The sequence below is a fragment of the Dermacentor albipictus genome, chromosome 7, assembly GCF_038994185.2.
Source record: "Dermacentor albipictus isolate Rhodes 1998 colony chromosome 7, USDA_Dalb.pri_finalv2, whole genome shotgun sequence".
NCBI lineage: Eukaryota > Metazoa > Arthropoda > Arachnida > Ixodida > Ixodidae > Dermacentor > Dermacentor albipictus.
In genome coordinates this window covers 133,713,687-133,737,301 of record NC_091827.1, presented here as the reverse complement: position 1 = coordinate 133,737,301, position 23,615 = coordinate 133,713,687, and the positions used below count along the sequence as shown (strand labels likewise).

Here is a 23,615-nt window from a genome sequence, read left to right as displayed (position 1 = left end):
GCACTTCATAAATAAAAAACTGGAGGACGCTTAAGCTTCGCCTTCAAGAGTGGAACGCGACAGCGTTCCCGTCGACCCGCCAAGGGATGTAAGACAATGGGCTACGGCGCAGCGACTACGCGCCCCGCATCGGACGCGGTGAGCGTCGAGCAACGCAGCGTTCGGCGCGGCAACGAAATGTGCACCTGAGCAAGCGACGCACGCCTGAGCCTTAAAAACAGCTCGTTTCTAAGGCAACACCACATTCACTAGAGGCGCGTTTGTACCGCTTTGAAGCATCGAACTCGTGGCTCAGTGGTAGCGCCTCCGTCTCACACACCGGAGACCCTGGTTTGATTCCCACCCAGCCCATCTTGCAAGTTGTTTTTTATTCATGAAGTGCCTGCTGGGATTTATCGCTCATGGCCAACGCCGCCGATGCCGACACCAACGCCGACGACACTGGCTTTTCTGCGACACGAGCTCCTTAACGCTGTCGCGTTAAAAACAACTTGCAAGATGGGCTGGGTGGGAATCGAACCAGGATCTCCGGAGTGTGAGACGGAGACGCTACCATGCACTGAGCCACGAGTTTTTTTTTCTTTATTTCCAATGTGACAACACAAAACAGAGAAACCAACACAAAAATGCTAAAAGCGCCAACCAGTAGCTTGTTGACGCGACATTGCTAAAAACGTTTTAATGACACTAGGTCGTTCAGTAAAGGATACCATGTTGGCTGTTCATCCTGGGACTGGTACACATCTCGGATATAGGCAATGCTTTCAATGAAGTTTTCTCTTACCGATCTTACAACAGGATCTGCATGTCTGACAGCCATTCTTGTTTTCCACATGCTATGGATGCTTAATACCATGAACATGTCATCGGGCACACCCCCGTCATTGTTAACCACAAGAAAGTTAATTCCATATGGTGTGAGGGGCAAATCTTTTCTCAGCGTTCTCTGGAGGACGTCCCAATGAAAAATTGAATCTAAACAGTCTAGGAATATATGTGCTACTCTTTCTGGCTTGCGGCATAAAATGCAATCAACTGACCAGGGAAGAAAAAAAAAGCCCTTTTCCTGCAGCCAGGGTTTGACTGGGATTTGACTGGAGTTGAAAAAAGAAAGTTTTCACAGACGATCGAACCGGCATTTTTTTAACTCTCTTTAAAACATCCTTACCCGGACCGACAGAAAAAATGGCTCGATATAAAGGTACTGGAAGCATCACGTCACGGAGATCTTTGTGCAATTGTTTCTTTGATACTATAATGAGATAATCTAAAGAGAAACGTACTCGAAGAATCTTGAAGGCACTTACAACTTCGCGTAGATACCCGCACAAGCCGCTTCCAGTAACGCCACACGATGACACAATAAACTCAGGGAGAGCATTCTGCAGTCTCACTTGAAGCACTGCTCGCAAAAATGGGTCATGCTGGTCCCGCAAGAAAATAAACCTTGAGACAATCTGCCTCAGAAAAAGTTGAGCTAAGCCAAGCCCTCCTGCTTGCCGTGAGTGAAATAAGTTGAGACGACTTGTGCGTTCCCATGATGAATTCCATACAAACGATGCAATAATTCTGTGCAATTTCTGCGCACTAGTTTGTGACATAGCGAGCACCTGCAACACATATCAAATTCGCGCAACAAGGAACGTATTGCAAATAGTGGACCTGGTAAATATGGATAAATTTTTTCCGTCCCATTTCGTAGTTTTCTGGCGCATTCTCTCAGTTTCTTCTCTCCAGTATTCTGTAGGCTCATCATACCAGTTTAAAGGTGCTCCTAGATATTTTGTAGGAGAGACTGTCCACTGTAAATTTTCAAAGACATTGGGCTTCTCATCGCAGCTGCCATGCCAAAAACCGGCGCACTTCTCCCAGTTAACAGCGCTTCCAGACATTTTGCAATACGTTCGAGCTTGTCTAACAGTTTCACGGACACTTTCTTTATCCCCACAAAAGACGGCTACATCATCCGCATACGAGAGAATTTTGACTTCACTGCCCATTAAACGGAAACCGCGTATTTTCTCATTGTGTATAACTTTTAAGCAAAAAGGCTCCAAGTAAATTGCGAAGAGAAGTGACGAAGCTGGGCATCCTTGTTTTATGCTTCTACATAAGTTAATATTACCAGAGAGTTGTTTATTCACTAATAATTTAGTGCTACACCCTTCGTAAGACAGTTTTAAGCCTTCTAATATAATGTTTCCAACCACTGAGCCACGAGTTCGATGCTTCAAAGCGGTACAAAAGCGCCTCTAGTGAATGCGGTGTTGCCTTAGAAACGAGCTGTTTCTAAGGCTCAGGCGTGCGTCGCTTGCTCAGGCGCACATTTCGTTGCCGCGCCGAACGCGGCGTTGCTCGACGCTCACCGCGTCCGATGCGGGGCGCGTAGTCGCTGCGCCGTAGCCCATTGTCTTACGCCCCTTGGCGGGTCGACGGGAACGCTGTCTAGTTCCACTCTTGAAGGCGAAGCTTAAGCGTCCTCCAATGTTTTCTCCTTCCAGCACGGAACTTGCCTCGGCGCGCGCACTTCTTGTCGTCTGCTCCTGACCATCCCGATCACCGCACCATGTCACGCACCACACATCACACAGTCCTAAGTTTAACTACTATCTTCCCAACTTCCTGTAGACAAATGACGTCCGGTTGAGTAATGGCGGTGTCTAAATATGCTTCTAGAGCTGCCGCTCTTTTCTGAAAAGAGCGGCAGTTCCCTTACTATATCTGAGTGGTGTCCGTGGTTCGGGTTGTTTTGTTGGCCGTCGTTAGCTACGATTTTGCTATCCGTCAAATTGGAAACAGCCCCGTTTTTGACCTTGCTCGCCATCCGTGTGCCGCGGTGACTGCTGGCTCAATTTTGCGTGACGTTTGCTGCAGTTTAGACATTTGTCGGGTGACCTAAACTTTGTGGTTCTGCACGCCAACAAATAATTGCTCTTGAAACATTTGCAAACCCTGAATTTGTTCTACTATTTGATTAAACATTTTTTCAATGTTGCTAATCGTTTTTGGGGGTGTGGCAGGTTTATTCCCTTGTGCTGGTTTAGCTTGCCGAATTTTGGTATTCTGAAACTGTGCGTTCAGCATTCCCATTTCGGTTTCAATTCTTCGACTGTTTGCTTGAGCTGACAATTTTTAAAAAGGATTCTTTGGTACTCAGGGTTGGCGGTTATTGGAGCGCCTTTTCGTGCCATCCCCGCCCAGCTCTCCTTGTGTGGGGTCGAGTCTCCGGCTACCACTGAATTCCTGGATGGGACACGAGATCGGGAGGACGAGCGGTAGTGTCTGGAGGCGGAGTGGTCAGATAGACCTTGCTCTTGATTCCTTTTTTTCTTTCGTTTGATCTTGATTTTGTTTTGTTGTATGTCCTCTTGAGTCCACAGTGGAGGCCAGTCGTCATCGTCCGTATCGTATGTGTCGGATAATCTCAGTTTTGGTGACGATAACTTGATCTTTTTGCCCTGCGTTTTGCCTGCAGTCCGGTTAGGTGATTTTGGCTACTGTCGCTATGGTGGCAACTTGAAACGACGTTTACATTCCTTGGTTCCTGTGACATGCTTTTCTCCGCAGGTGGCGCAGACTGGGTTGCATCGTGGTCTTGTTTGGGACTGCCTAGTACCACAATTGTGGCATAGTGGCAGGGGGGGGGGGGGGGGGGGTTCGGGCAGACATCCGCTCTATGACCCGTTTGCTTTCAAGTATTGCAAAATTGTACAATATTTTTGCATGGCAAGCAGGGAAGCTCCCCTCCCATGTAATAGACGTATCGCGGTATGATGGGGTCAAAGAAGGCAATTACCACTGTTTTTCGTTTCACCCAACAACACCCACCATCATCCAAGCCCCCGGTACAGCCAGCGAAGACAAAGAACTACAAAATTTGATGGCGCTAGTTCGCCTGCGCGCTAACTGCGCCTCGATGAGGCGAGATTAAAACACACTGAGTGTCTGAACGTGCTCGCTTGGCGACGAGGAGTTGATAACTTGAAGGACCGCACAGCAGCGTTCAGTTGGGCATCAATTCTTTCGCATTCACAACTGACAAGAAGTGCTTAGGCGTCCCAGCATTTTTTTCGATACAATTATTAAAACGAAGAATTCACCGAGGATTACGCTACTTTCTAATGCTAAAGCTCAGCGCAGCTCCAAAGGTTTTCGATTTCGCGATATATTGGCTGGCATGGACAGTCTGTCTCGTGCGGCACATTGCAAACGGAGCGAAATGTGACACGTCGATGACGCGTGGCTGTAACGCACAGCAGCTGCCGCAGACATCTTTATTTTCTTTATTGCCGGCTTTGACATTCTACACAAAACATGTCAACAAGGATTTCTGGAACAACATAATACATTTTTTTCAATGTTGCAAAATTATCTAGCATGTCAATCCATCTTGCCTGTTCATGGAGTGCCCGATGTACATCCCTGAACCGTACTACAGCTTCAATGAAGGGATCACTTGTAGGTCGGCAATGGACAACAGCATTTTTAACTGCGTTCTAGCCTTGCACGAAGTGTGGAGGCCTGGGAGCAATATAGCCTCATATGGAAAAACCTCTTTCTAGCGCAGCGAATCTTATTCCATGTAGATGTAAAGGTAACCCTCGCTGCCACACAGCCTGTCTTGCACGGCACTAGCCTTTTCTTTCCACGCTTTCCTTCCACCAACAACTTCGTGCTGTCGGAAGTACTACGAGAAGCGAGCAACAGTTGAGCAACATGTGTTTTAATATGCACAAAAGCAAGTTGTTACTCAGTACGAATGTTCCAAAACCAGGACTATGCTTCTTTCATAACATACGTTCTACGTGCCGCAAATACATCATGCGCTGTCAAAAGCAGGCACCACTGACAAGCAAGGCGTTCATCGTGCAGATTTTGAAACGCATCGGTTTCGGCCTGCGACGGCACATTAGCATGATTCCGCCAATAAGGACGAAATTTCATGCGGATATTCCGTTTTCAGTTGCCATTGCCGTGGCACGGTACTTTGTGTACAGCGTTTCATACGCACAGATTTCACGAGTTTTAGCTCCTCCTGTCCCACGTAGACAGAGCAACATCAGGGAGAGCACCGGCCAGATAACACAGAGCAATAAAACACGGAGACTAACGCACACCCAGCCACACGACACCTTTGCCACGGTACGAACCCTACGGAGCAACACGTGTAAGCGCACACAACCATAACAAAGCCGTGCTTGTCGCCCAAGAACATTGCCGCTAAGCAAAAGAAAGAAAGAAAAATACAGAAAGGAGAAACTCTTACGTCACTTCCTACGCACTTTTCTCCTTGCACGCGGACGGGCTTGGACCTCTCCTCAGTTTTTTTTTTTCTTCCTCCATGGATTTTTCTGATCTTTGTGCTTGTGGCTTGAGCATGAGCTTCCAAGAAGCGGATATAGGATGTAGGATATACCATGGCCCTGCAGGGCCATGGTTTCAGGTCAACCGAATAACCAGGCCAAGACTACCAGTTGATTTTGCCATAACTACGAACAGGTGGTTAAGTTCTGCAGACAGACTTTTTTTCCCAAATGACGTCAAGGCAAGGCCTTACGGACTGAAACATCTGCGCGGAGCTCTTGCACGACTGTCCCTCATGCTGGAAGTGGTCGTCCCGGGCGCATATGGTCACTTAGTAGTGACGGCGAAGAAAGCAGTAATACTGGGAATGACGAAAGTAGCATTTCATTGGGCGAACTTGTGCCCTCAATAACAGGCTGCACTCAAAGAACGGTAACAGCGGCGAACACAGTTGGCAATCGTCGGAAATCTGATCTCCCGGTCAAGTGCATAGGCTTTTCTACATGAGCCATCGAAGGTTCGAGTAGTCGCTGGTGCCCGCGCGTCTTCCAGAAGGTTTTGCACAATTCGCGTCACACTTGCAATCAGATTACACAGGCTTCGCGGACAACAGACAGCAGCAAGAACCGTCGATAACATTTGAGAAACCCGATAAATGTGGGCGCGTCCCGCGCTGAGCGATGACATTTTTTTAGGCGGTGGAAAGCTGTCACCGGAATAAGATACAGAATACATGTGCCAATGCCCCCTCTCAAAAAGCACCGTCCCGATGCTACACTCATAACAGGAGAGTGAAAAAAAAACAAGAGGACACTTAATAAATAGCAACAAAAAACAAAGAAACAAAGTCGAATGTTATACAGTCCGAAAAAAAAGAAAGTCCAAAGTTCAGCTATGCAAAGTTCCAAAATGCGTTAGCGCTCGTAACAGTTTAAGTCGCAGAAAAGTCGCAGTCGCCGAACAGGTCGTGAGCGGCGCCGTTGTGATAGGAAAATGCCGCCTGTCACAACTTCATAGTCGAGTGTGCCAATGCGTAGGATGATCTTGTAGGGTCCGAATAAGCGGCGTAAAAGCTTCTCGCTAAGTCCTCGCCAGCGTAAAGGGTCCAAACCCAAATACGGTCACCGGGCTGGTACTCGACGTAGCGTCGTCGAAGGTTGTAGTGTCGGCCGCTGGTCCTGCGTTGGTTCTTGATCCGCAAGCGGCCGAGCTTTCGGGCTTCTTAGGTGCGCTGCAGATAGTTGGCGACGTCAAGATTCTCTTCATCCCAGACGTGCGGCAGCATGGCGTCGAGAGTAGTCGTCGGATTCCTGCCGTAAACCAGCTTTAACGGCGTGATCTGTGTTGTTTCTTGCACCGCCGTATTGTAAGCAAATGTTACGTACGGCAGGACCGCGTCCCACGTCTTGTGCTCGACGTCGACGTACATTGCTATCATGTCGGCGAGTGTCTTGTTCACGCGCTCCGTGAGATCATTCGTCTGTGGGTGGAAGGCAGTTGTCCTCCTGTGGCTTGTCTAGCTGTATTGCAGAATTGCTTGGGTAAGCTCTGCTGTAAAGGCCATTCCTCCGTCGGATATGACTTCTGGGGCACCATGTCGCAGCAGGATGTTCTCGAGGAAAAATTTCGCCACTTCGGCTGCACTACCTTTCGGCAGAGCTTTAGTTCCAGCGAAGCGGGTGAGATAGTCCTTCGCCACGACGATCGACTTATTAGAGCGAAGCTTTCTTTGCCTCTTCCTTCGTCTTTCCCATTGCTGCTGCTGCCACTGCTGTGGGCTGCTGTCAAGCACACTGCGACGGGGGGTGGTTCAGCGCGTGTATATAGATGACCACGTGAGTAAGAGAGAAGAAGCGACGGAAGAAACTCGTTTTCACCCCACCGCTTCGAATGGGCACAATGCCCTCTGGAGCTTCCTAGCCGTCGCCACATTAGCCGCATTATCCACGACTCCCCTCCGAGGCATTGCAGAAACTGCAGCACTTTTCTTTCTACTAACGTGCGAGGCCAGAGGGGACGCAGATACAATCGTAGAGAGGAGAAGAAGAGAGGGGGCAGAGGCAGTTCCATTATAAGAGAGGGGAGGTGACGTGAAAAGGCAAGGAAACCCCACTACTATACGAAAGCGGTTGCGGGGAAACAGGGTAAGCTTAAGTTGAAGATACGGTACTGTACGTTGCTGCTGTTTCTCAAAAATAAACGTCATGCAAAAATGTCAAGCGGGCAACTTACGCAAGGCGTGTACAAGTAGAGCCGCGTTAAGTAAAACGCACCGCAGGGTCCAGGAGACACTACGTAAGCGGTCGATCGTGAAATCATCATCATTATCATCATCATTTATTGACCCTTAAAGGCCCCTGTTGGGGTATTACATAAGGGGGGAACAAACATAAGAAAAATAAACGTGCAAACAGTCATGACTGAAGTAAGAAACAATAACAATAAACATTCAGAAGGGCAAAGAAGGTGCAATCAGATGAATGTCAAACACAAAAAGTGATAACCAATGCACTCAATAAAGTGTGATGTAGTGAAAAGTAAACTCCATTAAGCATCAATACCCAGAAAGTTCGTTAGTATGTTTCGAAACATGGTAGGGTTACGTTCGATTACTACGCGGTGCGGTAAACTATTCCATTCTGAAATAGCTACCGGCAAGAAAGAGCTGTTGAAGGATTTAGTAGAGCCGTGAAGACGTTGAATACTGAGGTTGTTTGAGAGACGGCGTGAAGTACGGTTGGGTGGCAAGAGAAGTGTCTCGTGTAAATGCGGGAAATTATAATAGAGCTTTTGAAAGAGGCATAAGCTTGAAATTTTTCGGCGATGTGCTAATGATTCGATGTGGAGGGATGATTTGATGTTTCTAACACTTAGCCGATAGTCGTACTGCGATGTAATAAACCGGGCTGCGTGATTTTAGACGGCTTCCAGTATTTCAACCAGGTACGCTTGATGGGGATTCCATATTGCCGACGCGAATTCCAGTTTAGTACGGATAAATGTTTCATAAGCTAGTTGACGGATCACAGGGGGTGATGATGATAGTGACCGTCTTATGAATTCCAGGGATCGATTAGTGGCAGTAACCAGATTTTGGATATGTTCTGACCATGTAAGCTTGTTAGTGAAGGTGATACCAAGGTACCTGTATGACTGAACCAGCTCAATAGGAAGGGAATGCAAAGAGTAAGAGTATGACATGAGAGAGTGTTTCCGCGATACGCGCATGAAGTTACATTTTTTGGCGTTTAAGCCACTCTGTGCACCATTTTTCAAGTGCAGTGACGTCACGCTGTAAAAGCAGCTGATCATTGTGGGAGTTTATACGGCGGTACAGCACGCAGTCATCGGCAAAGAACCGGATGAATGACGTAATACCAGAGGGGAGGTCAATAATGAATATACAAACAAAAGGGGTCCAAGGACTGAACCTTGCGGTACTCCACATTATACTTCGGGGACTGTAGAGTGACGGTGTCCAATCACTATAAACTGTGATCGGCCAATTAGGAAGCACCGGATCCAGGACATGATTAGAGGATGGAGACACAAGCTGTTCACTTTGATCATTAGTCGTTCATGAGGTACATGGTCAAAGGCTTTCTAAAAGTCTAGATAAATTATGTCTGTTTGGAAGAGAGAATCAAGGTTCAAATTGAGGTCAGTAGTGAATTCAAAGAGTTGAGTTTCACAAGCGTGACCTGGTCTGAAGCCATGCCGGTTACAGAAAAAGAAAGAGCTGAAAGATGAGAGGCAACATGAGAATAGATTATTGTTCAAGAAGTTTGCAGGCAATACAGGTGAGTGATATCGCGTGATAATTCGATGGATCAGTTCTGTCGCCACTTTTCAAAACTGGGACAACCTTGCTTAACTTCCAGTCGTTAGGAATGGTACTGGTAGGTATGGACTGTGGAAAGATGATTTGCAGAATTTTGCTAGTAAGCACCTTAGTGCTTTTGACGACTTTAGCGGGAATGTTCTCCGGGCCGGGAGCACTGGAGATCCTGATATTATCGATGAGGGCCAAAATGCCTTCAGATGTGACATCAATTGATGGCATGCAGGAAAAGTTGCAGTCAGGAAGGGTACTGTTACCCAAAGTGGATTCTTGGGTGAAAACGGAAGAGAAATAAGAATTTATGACATCGGATCGATAATCACAGAGACAGGTGATCCATCAGGATATGACAAAGTTATATTGCGAGAAGCACTGTAGTTTGCAGGTAAACGTTTCCGAAATTTCTGTGGGTTTTCACGAAGCATACTAAGAAGGTCAATATGAAAAAATTTCTTTTTTGATTGCTGTAACAAATTATTGTATTGGTGGAGGCTTGTGAAATACCTTTACCATTTGAAATCGCAGTCCGAGAGTTTAGCTGCCGAAAATAGGCGCTTCTTTTTGTTTACGAGCTTCCTAAGGGAGTTGGTGAACCATGGTTTATCGACATCGCCCCCAATGCCGACAAGTGGCACATATTTCTCGACAAAAGACAATATTGTTACTTAAGAAGACGCAGATGAAAAGCTATATACAAGTATATCTACAACGTACTACGCCGCACTTAGCCAAGAGGTAACAGCCCGCGCTAGCCTCCAATCGTCGTCGTAGTCTTCTTACTGCTCGCCTCTTCGTCATTGGTAATACAATTCCGTAGCACTACCCCCGGCGGCAAAAGCACCCTCCTGGAGCGACTAAAGATCGAACTCGGAAGCAGTATAGTAGGCCTTGAGCCTACTGACATGCACGACATCACTATGTGCCAGAGGAGAGGACGAGGTTGAACCCACAGGAGCAATTTCGTAAATCACAGGCGTCACCTGGCGCACCACGCGGTAGGGCCCTGTGTATCGCGAAAGGAGCTTCTCTGAAAGTCCGACGTGACGAGAGGGCGACCACAGGAGCACGAGCGCACCAGGCGAAAACTTTACGTCACGGTGGCGCGCGTCGTACTGACGCTGCTGAGTGGTTTGCGAGTCCGTCAGTCGAGCACGGGCAAGCTGGCGTGCATGGTCGGTGAGGGCGATGGCGTCGCGCGCACACTCGCTTGTTGAGATTGCAGCAGGAGGAAGTACCGTGTCAAGGGGCAAGGTCGGTTCGCGACCGTAGAGTAGATAAAAGGGAGAAAATCAGGCGGTGTCGTGCCGGGAAGAATTGTACGTAAATGTTACGTAAGGAAGGGCAATGTCTCAGTCGTGGTGGTCCTTGGAAACGTACTTGGACAGCATATCGGTAAGAGTACGGTTTAACCGCTCTGTCAGGCCATTGATTTGAGGATGGTATGAGGTAGTCAGCTTGTGTTGAGTGGAGCAGGAACGTACAATGTCGGCGATAACTTTCGAGAGGAAGTTACGACCATGGTCAGTAAGCAGCTGTCGCGGGGCGCCATGAAGTAAGACAATGTCACGCAAGAGAAAGTCCGCGACGTCACTGGCGCAACTGGTAGGGAAAGCCCGAGTGATAGCGTATCGGGTGACGTAATCAGTCGCGACGGCTACCCATTTGTTCCCAGAGGATGACGTGGGAAAGGGACCGAGGAGGTCTAATCCGACACGAAAGAATGGTTCCATAGGGACGGTGATCGGCTGGAGATGACCGGCAGGTAGCATCTCAGGTGTTTTCCGACGCTGGCAGGTATCACAGGCAGCAACATAGCGTCGGCTGGAGCGAGCGAGACCAGGCCAATAGAAGCGGCGGCGGACTCGGTCGTACGTGCGGGTTGCCCCAAGATGTCCTGCAATGGGTGCGTCATGCATCTCAAAGAGCACAGTGTGTCGTAGCTGGTTTGGCGCAGCAAGAAGAAGATCAGAGCCGTCAGGGAGGAAGTTCCTTCGGTACAGAATGCCGCCCTGGAGGACATATCCGCGAACAGATGCGTCGGTAGGTGCTCGGAGCGATAGGTCTCGGTGCTGCTCATCGGCGATGTTAGCGAAGGCAGACAGAGAAAATGCCGTTGGCGCTACTACTGTCGGCGTCGTCAGGCTCGTCGACTGGGTAGCGAGACAGGCAGTCAGCGTCCTTGTGTAGTCGGCCAGATTTATAGGTGACACTATAAGAATATTCTTGGAGGCGTAAGGCCCAGCGACCAAGCTTGTCTTCCTATAGGATCTTTGTGAGCATAACCAGCAAAGCGCGTGATGGTCTGTGGCAACGGAAAAGGGTCAGCAATATAAGTATGGGCGGAACATCGCAACCGCCCAAACTAGGGCAAGGCACTCACGCTCAATGACGGAATAGTTGCGCTCGGAGGGTGAGAGGAGCCTGCTGGCGTAAGCGATAACAGGGTCGTTGCCGCGTTGGCGTTGTGCCAATACTGCGCCAATTCCGTGACCGCTGGCATAAGTACGGACTGAGTGCCTGTTTTCTGATGGGTGACATAAATGTCAACATGATAAGCGATGACGCAGCCACCATGCAGGTTGAAACTATTCTGTCCACATATCATTGCTCGAACACCATTAGGCTGCCCAGCCGAATCACACATCATAGCGCCACACTGCTGGACGTTTGCATAACAAACGCGCCAACAAATAAGATTGCTTCAGGCCAATTTTCACTCGATCTCAGTGACCACTTACCAGTCTTCGCTCTTTTCTCTACTGCACCTAACAAACCTAACTACACCGATAAAACAACGTATCGAGTCATAAGTCAGCTCCCACTTGAGAAATTTCGCTCGGAACTAGCGCTTACGAACTGGTCTTTCGTATACGCAGAACAGGATTCTGATCGCGCATATAGCGTTTTCTTTCGCTATCTCAAAGCATGTTGCGATAGCAATTTTCCCATCGTATCGCACACATTAAACAAAAAGAAAATCCGAAAGCCATGGATCAGCACGAGCCTTCACAAAACAATCAAAATAAAAAACAAAATGTATCATAAGTTTGTTCAAACACGTGACCTAGCCGCTCTAAAAGAATTCAAAACGTGTCGCAATAAACTAAATGCCGACATAAGGACAGCTAAGAAGATATACTATGAATGCCTATTCGCCAAGATTTATAATGATCCTCGCAAACTATGGAATGCAGTTAATAATCTGGGACAAATTGTGGAAAACAAAACGCGCTTCAACGTCAAAGCCCTCTCCCAAGACGTGAGTGATGATGCGGCTATTATGGCCTTGAATGAATATTTTGCCCACTCCGGCGACTATTTGCCGCCTTCTGAACAGAGTACGCGGGAAAGAATCTGCCGTAGAGTAAGACAGCCTAACACAATTAGTTTAGCCCCAGTGACACGGTTTGAGGTATTAAGCTCGATAAGTATACTACGTAGCAATGTCGCAACAGGTTCTGATGAATTAAGTGCGGGGCCTTTGAAGTATGTTGCGGATCTCATCTCGGAGTCCCTGGCTCATATCATTAATTGTATGTTCGTTTCTGGAGTTTTCCCTTCCGATCTCAAGCTTGCGCGTGTATGTCCTGTGCATAAAGGCGGTGCTCTAAATGACATTTCGAATTACAGGCCAATCTCTGTTTTGCCCGTTCTATCGAAGGTGTTTGAATCTGCCATAAATTGCAGACTAAGGAACTTTCTTAGTAAGTATAACATAATAAACAATGCTCAGTACGGATTCCAGAAAGGCAAGTCCACTGAATTAGCCCTATTAAAGGTAAAAGAAGAGATACTAAACAATTTTGAAAAAAGGCTGTATACAGTTGGATTGTTTCTTGATCTGAAAAAGGCTTTTGATAGTATAAAACATGATATCCTAGAACAAAAATTATTCGACTACGGAATACGTGGTGTTGCTCTCCAACTTATTAAAAACTACTTACTTGCCAGAAAACAATATGTTAAAGTCGGAAGCTTAACGTCAGCAGAAATTGAACTTAAGCAAGGCGTCCCACAAGGTTCGATCTTAGGACCCTTACTATTCATAGTTTATAATAATGATATATGTAATATCCCTTACACAGAAAAACTAGTTATGTATGCTGATGACACGAATGTCTTTTTTAGTGCTGATTCAATGAAAAGTCTCCAAGTTACTGTAACAAATTATTTAAGGCATTTGGAAGTGTGGCTAAATGAAAACAAACCTGCATTAAACGCACGTAAAACAAAATACGTTATTTTTAGGCCTACGAACAAACCATGTATTAATCTGAAATTTTCATTTCAAGGCACAACATTAGAGTGCGTTCGCAAGCAAAAATTTCTTGGTGTTTGGTTCGAGGAAAACATGTCGTGGAATACCCATGTGTCCAGGCTTGCTTCTGAATTGGGCAAAACTGTAGGCTTTCTGTACAGGTTATCAAACCTAGTTCTATTATGGCTAAAGAAAGCTATATATTACGGCCATTTCTACTCTCGCTTGTCTTACTGCGCGCTAGTATGGGCAAAAACGACTGTTCAAAACCTAAACAGACTCGAAGTGTTGCAGAAGAAGGTTCTCAGAATATATGATAACTTTTATGGGCACACTCGCGAGCTGCGTACTCATCAGCTATTCATAAAGCACGATATTACTAGAGCAAGTGATCTTTATACATATAAACTACTACTTTATACAAAAAAGAAGAAGCTTTATGAGCATTCATTTGATAGCTCCCCCGATACTCTCTCCGTAATCAACCCTTACCAGTTCCTTTTTCCCGTACAAGCTGCGGAGAATGTCTTCTTCAATACCAGATACGAGCAATACTCAACAAATTCTTAACTTGTACCACATTCGAACTACCAGAATATAAATTCAAAAAACATGTGCGAAATATGCTTTTAAACATGTAAGAATCATTCGAACAACATCTTTATTTTGCTATTTGGTATATATTTCATTTTGATGTATAAAATTATTTTTTGCCTTTGCACAAGTGCTTATAAGGATTTTGTGACATCTGCATTATATGCAATTATGTTGTGCACTAAAAGTGTTGCGTTGCGTGTATTATATTTCATGCCTATGTTTTTGTACAGCGTTTCAGATTATTATTTTTGCAATCTGTCTGCTGCTGTTTAATGGGTCCTTGGGCACTCTCAAGATGTCTGCGACATCTTTTCGCCCAAGAACCTCCGACTCGGTGTTGGAAATAAACTTCACTTCACTTCACTTCGGTAGGCGCAGAAGGATCGAAATGGCCCAGAACGGGAGGCGTTGTGAGAACGTTGATTAGATGCGAGGATACAGAGATGAAACTTGCCAAGGTTGACGACTGGGCGGGTTGGTATAGCATATTGGAGGTTGGAATGCGCAACAGTTTGACGATACACACAGAAGAGACACACCACAGAGCGCTACTTGCAACTATCATTTTATTCCCTTGTCACTAGAATAAATACAGGAAGATACTCAGGGGGGAGGGCGGTAGCGACAAAAAAACAAACAAAAAAACTAAAATAGTTTTGACAAATATTGCCATCTACCAATGCCAAGCCGGCTTTGTCATGCGATCGTTTTCGCTGCACTCATCACAAAAAACCCCGGATACGAAATTTCCGATTAGCGCTTGAGGAAATCTAATTCCTTTGCACTAAGGGAAACTGAGGGCGTGCTCACGCACATACTACCCAAACGCGCAATCTCAGCACCTTCGATTATCTCCCGCGTTATTTGGCTGCCATCTTTGCTCACAATCTTACAATTCTTGAATAAGGGCCGACATCCGCAATCTCTACAATGTATCCCAAGGTGTCCGGTGACTGTTCTTGAAACGTTATAATCATGTTCCTTTAATCTTTCGTTTAAACATCATCCAGTCTGTCCGATGTACTTTCTGCCGCACTGAAGTGGAATGGAATATACCACTCCCTCAGCGCAGTCGACGAACTTCTTTCTGTGTTGTGTTTCACAACCTCGTTTCTGTATGGCACCTGGGTTAACCTTTGCACACATGCTCAGCAAGTTCTCCGGTGCGGAAAACACCACTTTTACCTCGCATCTTTTAGCAATTTTCTTTACTCGGTGCGCGATCGAATGAATGTACGGCATCACCACTATTTTTTGTCGTGTGCTTGGACCGCAAGGCTCCTTCCCAGATAACGGTGCCCTGGTTCCGATTTCCTTGAACAAACATTGTGCCACAGATACTAATGGTTGTAAAGGACAACCTGCCTCCGTGAGCCTGCGCGTTTGCTCCCGAAAGCTGTCAGCAATGCTATGATGGCACGATTTTTGCAACACGTTTCTGTAGCATGACTTAACCATGCCTCGTTTTACGATTTTGGGTTACGATTTTTTTACGCGTTGCTCGTGTGTTCAGGTTTGTTGATGATTACTTAGTTTTAGTGGACAACGTTGATAACAAAAGTCAGTCACTGTTGACAAACCTTGAAAGTATTTTCAGAGAGGGGCTAGAGCCATTGCTGATCACAAGTGAAGAGCCAGACGGTGGAGCAGTTAGGTTTCTTGACTTAAAACTAAGTCTGGGCTCCGGTCATTGTTGTTGGCAATACGAACCGCGTGCATTTAAATAAGCCTCTTTTGCCCTTCGAATCTGCGCATTCCAAAATCGTAAAACGAAGCATAGTTAAGTCATGCTACAGAAACGCGTTGCAAAAATCGTGCCATCATAGCATTGCTCAAAGCTTTCGGGAGCAAAGGCGCAGGCTCACGGAGGCAGGTTATCCTTTACAACTATTAGTATCTGTGGCACAATGTTTGTTCAAGGAAATCGGAACCAGGGCACCGTTATCTGGGAAGGAGCCTTGCGGTCCAAGCACACGACAAAAAAGAGTGGTGATGCCGTACATTCATTCGATCGCGCACCGAGTAAAGAAAATTAGTAAAAGATGCGAGGTAAAAGTGGTGTTTTCAGCACCGGAGAAATTGCTGAGCATGTGTGCAAAGGTTAACCCAGGTGCCACACAGAAACGAGGTTGTGAAACACAACACAGAAAGAAGTTCGTCGACTGCGCTGAGGGAGTGGTATATTCCATTCCACTTCAGTGCGGCAGAAAGTACATCGGACAGACTGGACGATGTTTAAACCTAAGATTAAAGGAACATGATTATAACGTTTCAAGAACAGTCACAGGACACCTTGGGATACATTGTAGAGATTGCGGATGTCGGCCCTTATTCAAGAATTGTAAGGTTGTGAGCAAAGATGGCAGCCAAATAACGCGGGAGATAATCGAAGCTGCGGAGATTGCGCGTTTGGGTAGTATGTGCGTGAGCACGCCCTCAGTTTCCCTTAGTGCAAAGGAATTAGATTTCCTCAAGCGCTAATCGGAAATTTCGTATCCGGGGTTTTTTGTGATGAGTGCAGCGAAAACGATCGCATGACAAAGCCGGCTTGGCATTGGTAGATGGCAATATTTGTCAAAACTATTTTAGTTTTTTTGTTTGTTTTTTTGTCGCTACCGCCCTCCCCCCTGAGTATCTTCCTGTATTTATTCTAGTGACAAGGGAATAAAATGATAGTTGCAAGTAGCGCTCTGTGGTGTGTGTCTCTTCTGTGTGTATCGTCAAACTGTTGCGCATTCCAACCTCCAGAATACAGAGGCCTCGTTATCGCCCCACTGGAAAGGGGCGTCTTTTTTCAAAAGCTCGGGTAGTGGTCGTGCTATGGCCGCGAAATTTTTCACGAAACGGCGGAAGTAGGAACAAAGGCCGATGAAGCTGCGCACATCCTTGACACATGCTTCAAAGTGTTGTTTACACTGGCTTTACTCAACAACAAAGTATAACAAAAACATAGACGTTTCGCCACCTATGTGGGTGGCATCGTCAGTACACAATGGCAACAAATGAGAAATACATCCTATTTATCTCACGCATCCTTGACACACTTCGGAACAGGGAAGTGCGTAACAGCATGGATCTTGCCTGGGTCCGGTTGCACTCCATTCGCGTCAACGAGATGCCCAAGGACGGTAATCTGGCGACGGCCGAATTGGCACTTTGATGCGTTGAGTTGCAGACCGGCTCAACGAAAAACGTCCAGGACTGCTGAGAGGCGCTCGAGGTGTGTAGCGAACGTTGGAGAGAATACTATAGCGTCGTCCAAGTAACACAGGTGCGGGGACCACTTGAAACCGTGAAGAAGGGAGTCCATCGCGTTGAAAAGTGGCAGGACCTTTACATTAGACCAAATGGCACCACTTTGTATTCATAAAGACCGTCCGGAGCTACAAAGGCAGTCTTCTCGCTGTCGAGATCGTCCACGGCAATCTGCCAGTAGCCGGAGCGGAGGTCAATAGAGGAGAAGTAGCGAGCATCATGGACGCAGTCCAGGGCGTCATCGATCCGAGGTAGGGGATACACGTCCTTTTTCGTAACCCTGTTAAGGTGCCGATAATCCACGCAAAAGCGACATGACCCATCCTTCTTTTTTACCAGTACAACAGGTGACGCCCATGGACTACATGACGGTTCTATGATGTTCTTGGCAAGCATTTTGCGAACTTCTGCGTGAATAACTTGACGCTCAGCCAGTGACACTCGATACGGGCGGCGATGAACAGGAGGGGCATCGCCGGTATTAATGCGATGTTTAACAGCTGTAGTTTGGGCCAAAGGACGATCGTTAAAGTAAAAAAATATCGTTGTAGGAAAACAGAACGCGGTAGAGCTCACGAGCGTGCTCGGACGGCATGTCGGGCGCAATCAATTTCTGTAAGTCGGCGATGGTACAAGTTGTCGACTGCGATGGTAGAGGAGGATCGGCTGAATTGTCGGCTACCTCAATAGATGCTATTGAGTGATCCTCGAATGAGCAAAGCTGGGCCAGAGACATCCCGTTTGGCAGCACTTGTGTCGTCAAGCCAAAATTGACCACTGGCAGGCAGACGCAATTCGCTGTAATAGATAAAACGGTATGAGGTACCGCGATCCCGTGTGTAAGGACGACGTCTTGCCTAGGAGCCGCGATATAGTGACCGTCGGGCACTGGTGGGGATGACACTAGGTCAACGTAAGTCAGTGCCGAAGGTGGCAAGTGAACGAAGCCGACGGAACTGAGGCGACTGGGGTGTGGTTCAGCGGGATACATAACAGGCAGGTCAAGGCGGAGAGTACTGGCGGAACAATCGATGAGAGCAGAGTGTGCGGAGAGGAAGTCTAAGCCGGGGATGATGTCGTGGAGACAGTGGGCGATGACTATGATTGCGCACAATTGTGGAGCGATCGGCGAGGAGACACGGGCGGCACACATACCAATTACGGGCGCTGTTCCGCCATCGGCGACACGGACGACATGCGTCGTGGTGGGCGTGATTATTTTTTTCAGGCTGGTACGAAGGTCAGCGCTCATTACCGACAAATGCGCCCCAGTGCCTATAAGAGCAGATACAGGAACACCGTCGACTCGCACGTCAAGAAGGTTTAGATGAGTGGGCAACGTCAGTAGAGAATTTGGCGGCGTATGGAGCAATGCAGCGTCACCTCGAGGTGCTGCTTCGTCTAGTTTTCCGGCTGAGAGCGGCGTCCGAAGGGAGTCGGCGAAAAGGAGCGACGGGGCTGGGGAGAGCGAGATTCTCGTCGTTGGGGCGAAGGCGAACGAGAATAGGGGCGGTTCGTTGCAGGAGAATCAGTGGCGGCATTATCGGAGCGTGCGGCATAGGGACGAGAAGGGCCACCTGAGGGGTGAGAGTAGGCAGTATAAGTAGACCGGATCGGGGAACTCCAGCGACTACGACAGTGCCGAGAAATGTGCCCGATTCGATGGCAGTGGAAACAAATAGGCTTGTCGTCAGCAGTGCGCCATTCAGATGGGTAGCGGAAACGTGGTGGGTAAGAAGATGCGGGACGGGGCGAAATCGAAGAAGCCGGGCGGGTATGAGGGCGATGGGCCGAGCAGATGGTGTGAAGGCCCATGTTTTCGAACTCCTGGCGAAAAACTGCCTGGATCAGGGAAACCGTGACTGAAGGTGCGTTGGTGGGGCTGGAGTCGAAGGCAGCCGGATAGGCGGCTTCAATCTCACGCCGGACGATCTTGGTAATATCACCAGTGTTGTTGGGACGAGGAGCGTCGGCACAGGAGGATGTCGCTGGGGTGTTGGGCAAACGGGCAAACTGCTGGTCGATACGTCGGCTTTTAGCGAGTTCCAGGTGGCGGCACTCTTTTATAACAGCATCCACCGTCGCGACGTTGTTGAATACGAGCAAGTTGAAGGCGTCATAGCGTCGTAGCGCCTTGGAAGACGAACATGCTGGGCCGGGGCAGCGGGGGAAAGAACCCCGATTTATTGAACATGTGTACATATATAGGTTTTAGGAAGGGGTGTGTCTATTTATCAAGAACAGATAAGTTGTTTGCACAGCATGCACATGGTGCATGCGTAGGGACATATAATGCGCTTGCGCGGAACACGTGTGGCGCTCGGCGCCCAAGATACGATACATCTTCCTTTGTACGAAAAACAAAACAAGAAATGGGAAAATAACATTAATGAAAATTGTCAGGCACTTGCGCAAAGTTCTCATCGTAGGCCAGACGTTGAGGAGGTCGACGTTGTATGAGCGACCTCCTTGGGGCTGGTGTGGACGAGACACTAATTGGGCCACAGGGGTCAGAGGGAATAGACGGGGCTGTACATTCTGTGTAGCTAGGTGCCGACCCATTTCTTTGGCCCGAGTTTCCCTCGAAGTCATCGCCGTCGTCTTCCTGTACGCTGCGTCGGAAGGGCTCCCGGGTCAGTAGCAGGTGCTGCCGGTTGCGCCTCAACACCATGCCGTTTTCAGTGACGTCTGTATACGACCTCGGGTAACCAGCAGGCTTGAGAACCTTTGCTTTCGTGTCCCATGCACCTTTCTTGATCCGGACCGTATCTCCAGGGCTCAGGCGTGCCACTGATCCCCTAGAGTGGTCTGTCTGAAGGCGCCGGATCACCTCGTGACTGGGTTTGCCTTGAACGTCGGGAATTGTTGTGCGGAGCCTTCGCCCCATCAGCAGCTCAGCGGGCGATGCGCCGCACTCGAGTGGAGTTGTCCTGAAAGCGAGCAGTCCCAACCAGAAATTTTGTTTCGCTTCCGTCGTTTTCTTGAGGATACGCTTAGTTATCTGAACACCTTTTTCTGCCAACCCATTAGAACGTGGGTATCCCTAGCTAGACGTGACATGCCTGAAATCGTACAATTGTGAGAATAACGCGAATTCGCGACATGAAAATTGAGGGCCATTGTCAGAACAAACTTCTATGGGAATGCCGTGTCTTGCAATGATCGAACTTGTTGCGTCAACCACTGTTTTGGCCGTGGTGTCTTTTAGTAGTTCCACTTCGGGAAAGTTGGACAGGGCGTCGTAAACGCACAGGTTCGACCTCCCACCATATTCAAAAATGTCAATGCCGACACGGTACCACGGTTGGTCCGGCACAGGGCGCATCAGTAGAGGCTCTCCAGGTTGGCTATATGCATACTTTTTGCAGATAGAACATGTCTGCACGAAAGATTCTATGTCCGAGTTCATTCCTGGCCAAAAAACTAACTGTCTTGCCCTGGCTTTGCTCTTGTTGATTCCCAAGTGCCCTTGATGAATTATTTCCCGTGTCTCTCTTTTCATGCTAGCCCGAATACCTACTTTGCAGTCTTTGAGCAACACTCCTTTCACGTGTGATAACTCGCCTGCGAATCGTTTCCACAGCCCGTCCAAGCATTTTTCAGCTTCTAGATCTCGCAGCACGTTTCTTAGCTGTTCGTCACGCGCCGTTTCCGCAGCCAGCCGCCTCCATGTGTTCTCACTAACAAGTGAGGAAACCGTACTCACGGCAAGCACCTTTACATCGTTGCTGTCGAGGTCGCAGGCCGTTGTCTTGGTTGTGGCACGGGACAGCATGTCGGCCAGGAGGAGCTGCTTACCTGGAACAAATTTTAATTGAACGTCATAACGCAGCAATCTCAGAAAAAATCTTTGCAACCTCGGCGGCATATCACCAATCGCCTTCTGCGAGATAGCGATCAAAGGGCGGTGGTCTGTTTCAGCAGTAAATTGTCGACCATAGACGAAATGATTAAATCTTTCGCAGCCAAAGACACGGCCATAGCTTCTTTCTCAATTTTAGAATAACGCTGTTGCGTTTCGGTAAGCGCTCGCGATGCATATGCCACGGGCTTCCATGTGTCGTTGTGACACTGTAACAAAGCGGCTCCGATTCCGTCTCGGGATGCATCGCATGACACTTTTGTTTCTTTGGCCCGATCGAATACCGACAACATGGGCTGTGTGCTGAGGTAGTCACATAGTTCTCGCCATTCCTTTTCGTGGTTATTGGTCCATTCAAAGACAACGTCTTGTCTGATCAAGCTCCTCAGAAGAGCTGTTCTTTGAGCTAAACATGGAAGAAACTTGCCGTAATAATTGACGACACCTAGCAACCTTTGCACCGCGAGCTTGTCTTCTGGGGTCGGCATGTGCAGCATGCAATTAATCAGCGCCGGGCTCGGCCTGATGCCTGCTTTATCGATGACATCTCCAAGAAACTCGATTTCATGGACGCCGATACTGCACTTATCAGGATTGAAGGTTAAGCCGGCGCGTGTTGCTGCTAGCACCACAGATTTCAGACGTTCATTATGCTCTTCTACCGACGAGCCCCATACCAGAATGTCGTCCACGTATATTTTCATGCCGGGAAGGCCTTCGAAAATTTCATTCAGTGTTTTTTGGAACACCTCAGGGGCGGACGATATGCCGAAGGGTAATCGTAAAAAGCGGTAACGACCAAATGGGGTTGAGAATGTGCAAATGCGCGATGTCGACTCATCCAAGGGGATTTGGTGGAATCCAGAGTTAGTGTCTAAGCGAGAAAATACTGTTGCACCAGCTAACTCAGCTTCTAGATCTTCTCGTCGCGGCATCATGTAGTGCTCCCTCTTTATGCACTCATTGATTTTACGAGGGTCAATGCAGAGACGAATTTTCCCATTCTTTTTTTCTAGCAATCACCAAGGGACTCACCCAGTCAGTAGGCTCGGTGACTTTTGTGATGATTCCGGCGTGCTCCATCCTCTCAAGTTCACCCCGTAATGGTTCTGTCAGGGCCAACGGTACGCGTCGAACTGGTTGAATGACTGGCTCGGCGTTGTCTCGAAGAACCACGTGATACACTTTGTTCACGCAGCCTGTCCCAGTGAAAATGTGACGAAATTCTTTCACGATTTCTGCACAGTCGTCCTGTGATACGCTGTGGACGCGCGAGAGCAGTCCAAGTCGTTCGGTTGCTTGTAGGCCTAGGATAGCGCGACCTTTGCGCACCACAAAAAATTCGAGAGGAACAGTTCGGTCAACCAGCGTTACTTCCGTTTGGATGACTCCAAGATGTTTGATCGTGTCTCCACCGTACGAATGCAGCACCGCGCTACTTTGCTTCATTTCAGGGCTTGGGCGCATCCTTTTGTATATTCCAACGGGCATCAAATTGACCTGAGACCCTGTATCGACTTTTAGTTCGACCGAAACGTTATTGACGTTCATTCGAACCATTCAGTCGCGTTCGCTTATGACGGCTCTTGTAGACATCTCTAAGACGCTGAAGTCATCTTCGTGATCTTGAATTTCGCCGACCAGCTTGGTGGCTCTGCAGCAAATCGCAAAGTGGTTTCTCCTTTGGCATTTTCTGCACGTTCGTCCGTACGCGGGGCAGTCTCTAGGCTGATGCGTGCGTCCGCACTTGAAGCATTTGTACATCTTGGCTTGCGCCATTTTTGGATTCGAGCATGCATTGCGAATGGTGTCTACTTTCTTTTGACCTCGTTCCCAAGTTTTTTTGCGGAGAGCCGATGTTTCGGCTGCCTTGCAGACGTGCTCAGCCTCCTGAAATGTCAACTCACAGTCCCTGAGAAGCTTTTCTCTCACCTTGTCGTCGTTGGTTCCGTACACAATCTGGTCTCGGACCATAGAATCCTGAAGCGCGCCGAAATTGCACGCCCGTGCCTGTTGCTTCAGGTCCCGCAGGAAGTGTTCAAATGGCTCACCTTGGCTTTGAACTCTCTTCCGAAATATGTAGCGTTCATGTACTTCGTTGGTCTGCAGCTTGAAGTAGTCGTCAAATTTCTTGATGACCGTCGCGTAGTGGGCCTTGTCTTCGCCTTCTGCGAAGCTCAGCGTAATAAATATCTCGATGGCTTCCTCACCTGCGACACTCAGAAACAGCGCTGTCTTCGACGACACTGATCGCTTCTTGTCATCCGGCTCTGATGCCGCAAGGAAGAGTTCGAATCTCTGCTTGAACGTCTGCCAATTCTTGCTCGCTTCTCCCGTCATGTTTAACGGACCAGGCGCTCTCAATGAATTCATTGCGTAGTCCCTACAGTGCTGCCCGTCGAAGATCAAAGCCGTGCTTGACTACGCATCCCACTTCTGACACCATGTATCGTAGCGCCTAGGAAGACGAACATGCTGGGCCGGGGCAGTGGGCGAAA

The 23,615-nt window shown here is 48.0% G+C and overlaps 2 protein-coding genes and 1 long non-coding RNA gene across 5 annotated transcripts in view; all 3 read right to left on the bottom strand.

The window, feature by feature from the left end:
- The window catches only part of LOC135911538 (chymotrypsinogen B-like), a 799,265-nt gene that overhangs the window by 722,161 nt on the left and 53,489 nt on the right, over positions 1–23,615 (bottom strand). The window lies entirely within an intron of this gene.
- The window catches only part of LOC135911541 (uncharacterized), a 95,683-nt gene that overhangs the window by 18,901 nt on the left and 53,167 nt on the right, over positions 1–23,615 (bottom strand). The gene's annotated exons all lie outside the window — the stretch shown is intronic.
- Positions 19,585–22,456, bottom strand: LOC135911539 (uncharacterized). The gene is made up of 3 exons (XR_010567382.2): positions 22,153–22,456; positions 20,962–21,053; positions 19,585–20,185 (listed from the first exon to the last, which is right to left on the bottom strand). It is a non-coding gene; the product is annotated as an uncharacterized lncRNA (long non-coding RNA).